This window comes from Heptranchias perlo, unplaced genomic scaffold, assembly GCF_035084215.1.
Source record: "Heptranchias perlo isolate sHepPer1 unplaced genomic scaffold, sHepPer1.hap1 HAP1_SCAFFOLD_53, whole genome shotgun sequence".
In the NCBI taxonomy this organism is placed as follows: domain Eukaryota; kingdom Metazoa; phylum Chordata; class Chondrichthyes; order Hexanchiformes; family Hexanchidae; genus Heptranchias; species Heptranchias perlo.
In genome coordinates this window covers 154,118-168,373 of record NW_027139548.1, presented here as the reverse complement: position 1 = coordinate 168,373, position 14,256 = coordinate 154,118, and positions in this window count along the sequence as shown.

Genomic DNA, 14,256 nt, shown 5'->3' with positions numbered 1-14,256 from the left:
TCAGTAATACCGTGTCAATACTGACACTCACTCAATAATAGCGTGTCAATACTGACACTCACTCAGTAATACCGTGTCAATACTGACACTCACTCAGTAATACCGTGTCAATACTGACACTCACACAGTAATACCGTGTCATTACTGACACTCACTCAGTAATACCGTGTCAATACTGGCACTCACTCAGTAATACCGTGTCAATCCTGACACTCACTCAGTAATACCGTGCAGATACTGAAACTCACTCAGTAATACCGTGCAGATACTGAAACTCACTCAGTAATACCGTCTAGATACTGACACTCACTCAGTAATACCGTGTAGATACTGACACTCACTCAGTAATACCATGTCAATACTGATACTGACTCAGTGATACCGTGTCAATACTGACACTCACTCAGTAATACCGTGTCAATACTGACACTCATTCAGTAATACCATGTCAATACTGACACTCACTCAGTAATACCGTGTAGATACTGACACTCAATCAGTAACACCGTGTCAATACTGACACTCACTCAGTAATACCGTGTCAATACTGACACTCACACAGTAATACCGTGTCATTACTGACACTCACTCAGTAATACCGTGTCAATACTGGCACTCACTCAGTAATACCGTGTAGATACTGATACTCACTCAGTAATACCGTAAAGATAATGACACTCACTCAGTAATACCGTGTAAACACTGACACTCACTCAATAATAGCGTGTCAATACTGACACTCACACAGTAATAGCGTGTCAATACTGACACTCACTCAGTAATACCGTGTAGATACTGACACTCACTCAGTAATACCGTGTAGATACTGACACTCACTCAGTAATACCGTGTCAATACTGACACTCACTCAATAATAGCGTGTCAATACTGACACTCACTCAGTAATACCGTGTAGATACTGACACTCACTCAGTAATACCGTTTAGATACTGACACTCACTCAGTAATACCGTGTCAATACTGACACTCACTCAATAATAGCGTGTCAATACTGACACTCACTCAGTAATACCGTGTCAATACTGACACTCACTCAGTAATACCGTGTCAATACTGACACTCACACAGTAATACCGTGTCATTGCTGACACTCACTCAGTAATACCGTGTCAATACTGGCACTCACTCAGTAATACCGTGTCAATCCTGACACTCACTCAGTAATACCGTGCAGATACTGAAACTCACTCAGTAATACCGTGCAGATACTGAAACTCACTCAGTAATACCGTCTAGATACTGACACTCACTCAGTAATACCGTGTAGATACTGACACTCACTCAGTAATACCGTGTAGATACTGACACTCACTCAGTAATACCGTGTAGATACTGACACTCACTCAGTAATACCGTGTCAATACTGACACTCACTCAGTAATACCATGTCAATACTGACACTCACTCAGTAATACCGTGTAGATACTGAAACTCACTCAGTAATACCGTGTAGATACTGACACTCACTCAATAATAGCGTGTAAATACTGACACTCACTCAATAATAGCGTGTCAATACTGACACTCACTCAGTAATACCGTGTAAACATTGACACTCACACAGTAATACCGTGTCAATACTGACACTCACTCAGTAATACCGTGTAGATACTGACACTCACTCAGTAATACCGTGTAGATACTGACACTCACTCAGTAATACCGTGTCAATACTGACACTCACTCAGTAATACCTTGTAGATACTGAAACTCACTCAGTAATACCGTGTAGATACAGACACTCACTCAATAATAGCGTGTAAATACTGACACTCACTCAGTAATACCGTGTCAATACTGACACTCACTCAATAATAGCTTGTCAATACTGACACTCACTCAGTAATACCGTGTAAATACTGACACTCACTCAGTAATACCGTGTAAATAGTGACACTCACACAGTAATACCGCGTAAATACTGACACTCACTTAGTAATACCGTGTAAATACTGACACTCACTCAGTAATACCGTGTAAATACTGACACTCACTCAGTCATACCGTGTAAACACTGACACTCACACAGTAATACCGTGTAAATACTGACACTCACTCAGTAATACCGTGTAAATAGTGACACTCACACAGTAATACCGTGTAAATACTGACACTCACTCAGTAATACCGTGTAAACACTGACACTCACACAGTAATACCGTGTAGATACTGACACTCACTCAGTAATACAGTGTCAATACTGACACTCACTCAGTAATACCGTGTAAATACTGACACTCACTCAGTAGTACCGTGTAGATACTGACACTCACTCAGTAATACCGTGCAAATACTGACACTCACTCAGTAGTACCGTGTAGATACTGACACTCACTCAGTAATACCGTGCAAATACTGACACTCACTCAGGGACCCCCCTGTAACACATAACACATCCCAGTGAAGCACAGCTATACATCTCACATCCCAGAAACCTTCCGTATACAGCCCGTATCCCAGCGACCCCCTGTCATACATGTCGCATCCCAGGGACCCCTGTAATACATCTCACATCCCAGGGACCCCTTGTAATACTTGTTACATCCCAGAGACCCCCTGTAATACATCTCACATCCCAGGGACCCCCTGTAATACATCTCACATCCCAGGGACCCCTGTAATGCATCTCACATCCCAGGGACCCCCTGTAATACATCTCACATCCCAGGGACCCCCTGTAATACATCTCACATCCCAGGGACCCCTGTAATGCATCTCACATCCCAGGGACCCCCTGTAATACATCTCACATCCCTGGGACACCCTATAGACATCCCACATCCCTGAGACACCCTATAGACATCTCACATCCCTGAGACACCCTATAGACATCCCACATCCCTGAGACACCCTATAGACATCCCACATCCCTGCGACACCCTATAGACATCCCACATCCCAGGGACCCCCTATAGACATCCCACATCCCTGAGACACCCTATAGACATCCCACATCCCTGAGACACCCTACAGACATCCCACATCCCTGAGACACCCTATAGACATCCCACATCCCAGGGACCCCCTATAGACATCCCACATCCCTGAGACACCCTATAGACATCCCACATCCCTGAGACACCCTATAGACATCCCACATCCCTGAGACACCCGATAGACATCCCACATTCCAGGGACCCCCTATTGACATCCCACATCCCTGAGACACCCTATAGACATCCCACATCCCTGAGACACCCTATAGACATCTCACATCCCTGGGACACCCTATAGACATCCCACATCCCTGAGACACCCTATAGACATCTCACATCCCTGGGACACCCTATAGACATCCCACATCCCTGAGACACCCTATAGACATCCCACATCCCTGAGACACCCTATAGACATCTCACATCCCTGAGACACCCTATAGACATCCCACATCCCTGAGACACCCTATAGACATCTCACATCCCTGAGACACCCTATAGACATCTCACATCCCTGAGACACCCTATAGACATCTCACATCCCTGAGACACCCGATAGACATCCCACATCCCAGGGACCCCCTATAGACATCTCACATCCCTGAGACACCCTATAGACATCCCACATCCCTGAGACACCCTATAGACATCCCACATCCCTGAGACACCCTATAGACATCCCACATCCCTGAGACACCCTATAGACATCCCACATCCCTGGGACACCCTATAGACATCTCACATCCCTGAGACACCCTATGGACATCCCACATCCCTGGGACACCCTATAGACATCCCACATCCCTGAGACACCCTATAGACATCCCACATCCCTGAGACACCCTATGGACATCCCACATCCCTGGGACACCCTATAGACATCCCACATCCCTGAGACACCCTATAGACATCCCACATCCCTGAGACACCCTATAGACATCTCACATCCCTGAGACACCCTATAGACATCTCACATCCCTGAGACACCCTATGGACATCCCACATCCCTGGGACACCCTATAGACATCTCACATCCCTGAGACACCCTATAGACATCTCACATCCCTGAGACACCCTATAGACATCCCACATCCCTGAGACACCCTATAGACATCCCACATCCCTGAGACACCCTATAGACATCCCACATCCCTGAGACACCCTATAGACATCCCACATCCCTGGGACACCCTATAGACATCCCACATCCCTGAGACACCCTATAGACATCCCACATCCCTGAGACACCCTATAGACATCCCACATCCCTGAGACACCCTATAGACATCCCACATCCCTGAGACACCCTATACACATCCCACATCCCAGGGACCCCCTATAGACATCCCACATCCCTGAGACACCCTATAGACATCCCACATCCCTGAGACCCCCTATAGACATCCCACATCCCTGAGACACCCTATGGACATCCCACATCCCTGGGACACCCTATAGACATCCCACATCCCTGGGACACCCTATAGACATCCCACATCCCTGAGACACCCTATAGACATCCCACATCCCTGAGACACCCTATAGACATCCCACATCCCTGGGACACCCTATAGACATCCCACATCCCAGGGACCCCCTATAGACATCCCACATCCCTGGGACACCCTATAGACATCCCACATCCCTGAGACACCCTATAGACATCCCACATCCCTGAGACACCCTATAGACATCCCACATCCCTGGGACACCCTATAGACATCCCACATCCCTGAGACACCCTATAGACATCCCACATCCCTGAGACACCCTATAGACATCCCACATCCCTGAGACACCCTATAGACATCCCACATCCCAGGGACACCCTATAGACATCCCACATCCCTGAGACACCCTATAGACATCCCACATCCCTGAGACACCCTATAGACATCTCACATCCCTGAGACACCCTATAGACATCCCACATCCCTGGGACACCCTATAGACATCCCACATCCCTGAGACACCCTATAGACATCTCACATCCCTGAGACACCCTATAGACATCTCACATCCCTGAGACACCCTATAGACATCCCACATCCCTGAGACACCCTATAGACATCCCACATCCCTGAGACACCCTATAGACATCTCACATCCCTGAGACACCCTATAGACATCTCACATCCCTGAGACACCCTATAGACATCCCACATCCCTGGGACACCCTATAGACATCTCACATCCCTGAGACACCCTATAGACATCCCACATCCCTGGTACACCCTATAGACATCCCACATCCCTGAGACACCCTATAGACATCCCACATCCCTGAGACACCCTATAGACATCCCACATCCCTGAGACACCCTATAGACATCCCACATCCCTGAGACACCCTATGGACATCTCACATCCCTGAGACACCCTATAGACATCCCACATCCCTGAGACACCCTATAGACATCCCACATCCCTGAGACACCCTATAGACATCCCACATCCCTGAGACACCCTATAGACATCTCACATCCCAGGGACCCCCTGTAATATATCTCACATCCCAAGGACCCCCGTAATATAAGTCCCATCCCTGATCCCCAGGTGCTCGCAAATAACAATCACAGTAATATAGTGAAGTATGCTTTGCGGAACTAATAGAAACTTACCAGAGACAACAGCAGCATCGAGGACTGGAGAGTAAATGACGAACAACGACACAGTTAAACATAGAATTAATAGCTGGATATCGAGACTTACCAGGGACACCGATAGCAGCGAGGAGGGGATAGTAAACCCTTTGAATGTTATAAATTGCGACTAGTATCTGAATCTCTCTTGGTGGTTGGTGGTTCCAACCCATTGCTGTGACATTCCAATCTGTTGCTCGCAGACTCCGATACATTCTTTCCCTCTCAGTGGAGCCGCTGATCCGTGTTCGTCACAGAGGTTATGCTCCCACTGAGACTATGGTGTAACCCATTGAACGGAGTCCCTTATTTATAGCAGAGGGAAACCCTCCAGTGACACTTACCCAGAAACACGTGAATAAGACTTACTCAGAAATTGAATAACGTTCTGACACTCATCCAATAAATTGTAACATTGATTCAGCAAACAAGTAACTACCGACACAATATCAGAAACATTTTGACTAATACTCTGACTCAGGAACATCCTGTGAGTATTGAAACCCACTTCGGAACAGCCTGTAAATCCCAACAGTCTTTTGAAGACCCCTGTGGATACTGAAACTCTCTCAGCAATCCGTATAAATACCAACACTCACCCGGATACATCCTGTAAATATTGACACTCAGTCAGCAATCCAAGTTCTAAGTGACACTCACCAAAGAAACATATACATACTGACACTAACTCTGGAACATCCAGTAAGTCTTGAAACTCAATCAGTAACAGTCTGTAAATATCACCACACTCTCAGGGCCACTTGTAAAACATGGAACACTCACAAGGCCATTTGTAAATACTAGCACACTCCGATGGATGCCGTCCAAATACGGACACATTCCAAGACTCAATTCAGAGACCCCCTAAAAATACTATCACACTAAGTAAACCACTTCAAAGAACTGACAGAATCCAGAATTCTCCGTGATACTTTCGAAGTCACCAGGATCATGCGAACATGAACAAGATCCCATGGTCCCTCTGTAATTATTGGCAATCAACCACCGACCCCCAGTAAATGCTGGCACACACCAAGTACCCGGTAAAAATGGCAGACTCCCAGTGACTTGAGGAATGCAGTCCCACCCTGACGGACACCTAGAAGTACAATCCCATAGGTGCATACCACCTGTAATATATCTCACATCCCAAGTACACCCTGTAATACATCTCACATCCCAGGGTCAAACTGTAATAATCTCCCATCCCAGGGCCCCCACCCCCCCGAACACATCCCACATCCCAAGGACCCCTATAAAACTTCTCACATCCAATGGACTCACTGTAATATATATCACATCCCAGGGACCCCCAGTAATACATCCCACATTACAGGGACCCCTGTAATACATCTCACAATCCCAGGGACCCTGTAATACATCTCACATCCCAGGGACCCTGTAATATATCTCACATCCCAGGGACCCCTGTAATACATCTCACATCCCAGGGACCCCTGTAATACATCTCACATCCCAGGGACCCCCTGTAATACATCTCACATCCCAGGGACCCCTGTAATACATCTCACATCCCAGGGACACCCTGTAATACATCTCACATCCCAGGGACCCCTGTAATACATCTCACATCCCAGGGACCCCCTGTAATACATCTCACATCCCAGGGACCCCTGTAAGACATCTCACATCCCAGGGACACCCTGTAATACATCTCACATCCCAGGGACCCCTGTAATACATCTCACATCCCAGGAAACCCTGTAATACATCTCACATCCCAGGGACCCCCTGTAATACATCTCACATCCCAGGGACCCCAGTAATACATCTCACATCCCAGGAAACCCTGTAATACATCTCACATCCCAGGGACCCTGTAATACATCTCACATCCCAGGGAACCCTGCAATACATCTCACATCCAAGGGACCCCTGTAATACATCTCACATCCCAGGGACCCCCTGTAATACATCTCACATCCCAGGGACCCCCTGTAATATGTCTCACATCCAAGCGACACCCTGTAATACATAGCAAATCCCAGGGAACCCTGTAATACATCGCACATCCCTTGGATCCCCTGTAATACATCTCACATCCCAGGGACCCCTGTAATACATCTCACCTCCCAGGGATCCCTGTAATACATCTCATATCCCAGGGACCCCCTGTAATACACCCCACATCCCAGGGACCCTGCAATACATCTCACATCCCAGGGATCCCCTGTAATACATCTCACATCCCAGAGAACCTGTAATACACCCCACATCCAAGGGACCCTGCAATACACGTTACATCCCCGGGGCCCTGCAATACATCTCACATCCCAGGGATCCCCTGTAATACATCTCACATCCCAGGGACCCCCTGTAATACATCTCACATCCCAGGGACCCCCTGTAATACATAGCAAATCCCAGGGAACCCTGTAATACATCGCACATCCCTTGGATCCCCTGTAATACATCTCACCTCCCAGGGATCCCTGTAATACATCTCATATCCCAGGGACCCCCTGTAATACACCCCACATCCCAGGGACCCTGCAATACATCTCACATCCCAGGGATCCCCTGTAATACATCTCACATCCCAGAGAACCTGTAATACACCCCACATCCAAGGGACCCTGCAATACACGTTACATCCCCGGGGCCCTGTAATACATCTCACATCCCAGGGATCCCCTGTAATACATCTCACATCCCAGGGACCCCCTGTAATACATCTCACATCCCAGGGACCCCCTGTAATACATCTCACATCCCATGGAGCCCTGAAATACACCCCACATCCCAGGGACACCTGTAATACATCTCACATCCCAGGGACCCTGCAATATATCTCACATCCCAGGGACCCCCAGTAATACATCTCAGATCCCAGGGACACCCAGTAATTTATCTCATATCCCAGGGATCCTGTAATATATCCCACATCCCAGGGACCGCCTCAAATATATATCACATTCGAGGGACCCTCTGTAATACATCTCACATCCCAGGGACCCTGTAATACATCTCACATCCCTGGGACGCCCTGTAATATATCTCACATCCCAGGGACCCCCTGTAATACATAGCACATTCCTTGGATCCCCTGTAATATATCTCACATCCCAGGGACCCCCTGTAATACATCTCACATCCCAGGGACCCGCTGTAATACATAGTACATCCCAGGGACCCCTGTATAACATCGCACATCCCTTGGATACCCTGTAACACATCTCACATCCCAGGGACCCTGTAATACATCTCACATCCCAGGGACCCCTTGCAATACATAGCACATTCCTGGGATCCCCTGCAATACATCTCACATCCCAGGGACCCCTGTAATACATCTAACATCCCAGGGACCCCTGTAATACATCTCACATCCCAGGGACCCCCTGTAATACATCTCACATCCCAGGGACCCCCTGTAATACGTCTCACATCCCAGGGACCCCCTGTAATACATCGCACATCCCTTGGATCCCCTGTAATACATCTCACCTCCCAGGGATCCCTGTAACACATCTCATATCCCTGGGACCCCCTGTAATACAACCCACATCCCAGGGATCCCCTGTAATACATCTCACATCCCAGAGAACCTGTAATACACCCCACATCTCAGGGACACTGTAATACACGTTACATCCCAGGGGCCCTGTAATACATCTCACATCCCAGGGACCCTGTAATACATCTCACATCCCAGGGACACCCTGTAATACATAGCACATCCCATGGACCCCTGTAATACATCTCACATCCCATGGAGCCCTGTAATACATCTCACATCCCAGGGATCCCAGTAATACACCCCACATCCCAGGGAGCCCTGTAATATATCTCACATCCCAGGGAAACCCTGTAATTCATCTCACATCCCAGGGAGCCCTGTAATAAACCCCACATCCCAGGTATAGCCTGTAATACATTTCACATCCCAGGAACCCCTGTAATACATTTCACATCCCAGGGACCCCTGTAATACATCTCACCTCCCAGGGATCCCTGTAATACATCTCACCTCCCAGGGATCCCTGTAATACACCCCACATCCCAGGGACCCCTGGAATACATCCCACATCCCAGAGAAACTGTAATACACCTTACATCCCAGGGGCCCTGTAATACATCTCACATCCCAGGGATCCCCTGTAATACATCTCACATTCCAGTGACGCCCTGTAATACATCTCACATCACAGGGACCCCTGTAATACACCCCACATCCCAGGGACCCTGAAATACATTTCACATCCCAGGGACCCTGTAATACATCTCACAACCGAGGGACACCCTGTAATACATCTCACATCCCATGGAGCCCTGTAAAATATCTCACATCCCAGGGATCCTGTAATACATCTCACATCCCAGGGATCCCTGTAATACATCTCACATCCCAGGGACCCCTGGAATACATCCCACATCCCAGGTATCCCCTGTAATACATCTCACATCCCAGAGAAACTGTAATACACCTTACATCCCAGGGGCCCTGTAATACATCTCACATCCCAGGGATCCCCTGTAATACATCTCACATTCCAGTGACGCCCTGTAATACATCTCACATCACAGGGACCCCTGTAATACACCCCACATCCCAGGGACCCTGAAATACATTTCACATCCCAGGGACCCTGTAATACATCTCACATCCCATGGAGCCCTGTAAAATATCTCACATCCCAGGGATCCTGTAATACATCTCACATCCCAGGGACCCCTGTAATACATCTCACATCCCAGGGACCCCTGTAATAAACCTCACATCCCAGGGATCCTGCAATACATCTCACATCCCAGGGACCCCTGGAAAACATCCCAAATCCCAGGGATAGCCTGTAATACATCTCACATCCCAGAGAACCCCTGTAATACATCTCACATCCCAGGGACCCCTGTAATAAACCTCACATCCCAGGGATCCTGTAATACACCCCACATCCCAGGAACCCCTGTAATATATCTTTTATCCCAGGGATCCTGTAATACATCTCACATCCCATGGAGCCCTGCAATACATCTCACATCCCAGGCATCCCTGTAATACACCCCACGTCCCAGGGACCCCTGTAATACATCTCACATACCATGGAACCCTGTAATACATCTCACATCCCAGGGATCCCCTGTAACACATCACACATCCCAGGGACCCCCTGTAATACATCTCACATCCCAGGGACCCACTGTAATACATAGCACATCCCAAGGACCCCTGAATACATCTCACATCCCAGGGACCCCTGAAATACATCTCACATCCCAGGGACCCCTGTAAGACATCTCACATCCCAGGGACCCCCTGTAATACATAGCACATCCCAAGGACCCCTGTAATACATCTCACAACCCAGGGATCCCCTGTAATACATCTCACATCCCAGGGACCCCCTGTAATACATCTCATATCCCATGGACCCCATGTAATACACCCCACATCCCAGGGACCCTGTAATACATCTCACATCCCACGGATCCCCTGTAATACATCTCACATCCCAGGGACCCCCTGTAAAACATAGCACATCCCAGGGACCCCTGTAATACATCTCACATCTCATGGAGCCCTGTAATACATCTTACATCCCATGGACACCCTGTAATACATCTCACATCCCAGGGATCCTGTAATACATCTCACATCCCAGGGACCCCTGTAATCCATCTCCCATCCCAGGGACCCCCTGTAATACGTCTCACATCCCAGAGAACCCCAGGAATACACCTCACATCCCAGGGACCCCTGTAATATATCTCATATCCCAGGGATCCTGTAATACATCTCACATCCCAGGGATCCTGCAATGCATCTCACATCCCAGGGACCCCTGTAATCCATCTCCCATCCCAGGGACCCCTGTAATACATCTCACATCCCAGGGATCCTGTAATACATCTCACATCCCAGGGACCCCTGTAATACATCTCACAATCCAGGGACACCCTGCAATACACCTCACATCCCAAAGAACCCCTTTAATACATCTCACATCCCATGGACCCTGTAATACATCTCACATCCCAGAGAACCCCTGTAATACATCTCACATCCCAGGGACCCCCTGTAATACATCTCACATCCCAGAGAACCCCAGTAATACATCTCACATCCCAGAGAAGCCCTGTAATACATCTCACATCCCAGGTACCCCCTGTAATATATCTCACATTCCATGGAGCCCTGTAATACATCTCACATCCCAGGGACCCCCTGTAATATATCTCACATTCCATGGAGCCCTGTAATACATCTCACATCCCAGGGACCCCCTGTATTACATCGCACATCCCTTGGATCCCCTGTAATGCATCTCATATCCCACGGGGCCCTGTATTACACCCCACATCCCAGGAATCCCTGTAATACATCTCACATCCCAGGGACCCCTGTAAGACATCTCACATCCCATGGAGCCCTGTAATACATTTCACATCCCAGGGACTCCCTGCAATACATCTCACATCCCAGGGAACCCCTTTAATACATCTCACATTCCATGGAGCCCTGTAATACATCTCACATCCCAGGGACCCCCTGTATTACATCTCACATCCCAGGGACCCCTGTAATGCACCCCACATCCCAGGGACCCCTGTAATACATCTCACATCCCAGGGACCCCTGTCATACATCTCACATCCCAGGGACCCCTGCAATACATCTCACATCCCAGGGACCCCTGTAATACATCTCACATCCCAGGGACCCCTGTAATACTACCGCACATCCCAGGGACCCCTGTAATACATCTCACATCCCAGGGAACCCTGTAATACACCTCACATCCCAGGGACCCCCTGTAATACATAGCACATTCCTTGGATCACCTGTAATACATCTCACATCCAATGGAGCCCTGTAATACACCCCACATCCCAGGGACCCCTGTATTATATCTCACATCCCATGGAGCCCTGTAATACATCTCACATCCCAGGGACACCCTGTATTACATCTCACATCCCAGGGACCCCTGTAATACACCGCACATCCCAGGGACCCCTGTAATACATCTCATATCCTAGGGACCCCTGTAATAAATCTCACATCCCAGGCACCCCCTGCAATACATCTCACATCCCAGAGAACCCTGTAATACACAACACATCCCAGGGATCCCCTGTAATACATAGCACATTCCTTGGATCGCCCGTAATACATCTGACATCCCAGGGACCCCTGTAATACATCGCTCATCCCTTGTATCCCTGTAATACATCTCACATCCCAGGGTCCCCCTGTAATACATCTCACATCCCAGGGACCCCTGTAATACATCTCACATCCCAGGGTCGCCCTGTAATACATTGCACATCCTAGGGACCCCTGAAATACACCCCACATCCCAGGGGCCCCCTGTAATACATCGCACATCCCTTGGATCCCCTGTAATGCATCTCATATCCCAGGGGGCCCTGTATTACATCTCATATCCGAGGGACCCCTGTAATACATCTCACATCCCAGGCACCCCCTGCAATACATCTCACATCCCAGAGAACCCTGTAATACACAACACATCCCAGGGATCCCCTGTAATACATAGCACATTCCTTGGATCGCCCGTAATACATCTGACATCCCAGGGACCCCTGTAATACATCGCTCATCCCTTGTATCCCTGTAATACATCTCACATCCCAGGGTCCCCCTGTAATACATCTCACATCCCAGGGACCCCTGTAATACATCTCACATCCCAGGGTCGCCCTGTAATACATTGCACATCCTAGGGACCCCTGAAATACACCCCACATCCCAGGGGCCCCCTGTAATACATCGCACATCCCTTGGATCCCCTGTAATGCATCTCATATCCCAGGGGGCCCTGTATTACACCCCACATCCCAGGAATCCCTGTAATACATCTCACATCCCAGGGACCCCCTGTATTACATATCACATCCCAGGGACCCCTGTTATACACCCCACATCTCAGGGACCCCTGTAATACATCTCACATCCCAGGGACACCTGCAATACACCACACATCCCTGGGACCCCTGTAATACATCTCACATCCCAGGGACCCCTGTAATTCATCTCACATCCCAGGGACACCTGCAATACACCACACATCCCAGGGACCCCTGTAATACACCACACATCCCAGGGACCCCTGTAATACATCACACATCCCAGGGACCCCTGTAATACATCTCACATCCCAGGGAGCCCTGTAATACACCGCACATCCCAGAGAACCCCTGTAATACATCTCACATCCCATGGAGCCCTGTAATACATCTCACAACCCAGGGATCCGCTGTAATACATCGCACATCCCAGGGATCCCTGAAATACATCTCACCTCCCAGGGATCCCTGTAATACATCTCACATCCCAGGGACCCCTGTAATACACCTCACATCCCAGGGAACACTGTAATACACCCCACATCCCAGGAACCCTGTAATACATCTCACATCCCATGGACCCCCTGTAATACAACCCACATCCCAGGGACCCCTGTTATACACCCCACATCTCAGGGACCCCTGTAATACATCTCACATCCCAAGGACCCCTGTAATACATCTCACATCCCAGGGACCCCTGTAATACACCGCACATACCAGGGACCCCCTGTAATACATCTCAAATACCAGGGACCCCCTGTAATACATCTCACATCGCAGCGAACACTGTAATACACCTCACATCCCAGAGACCCCCTGCA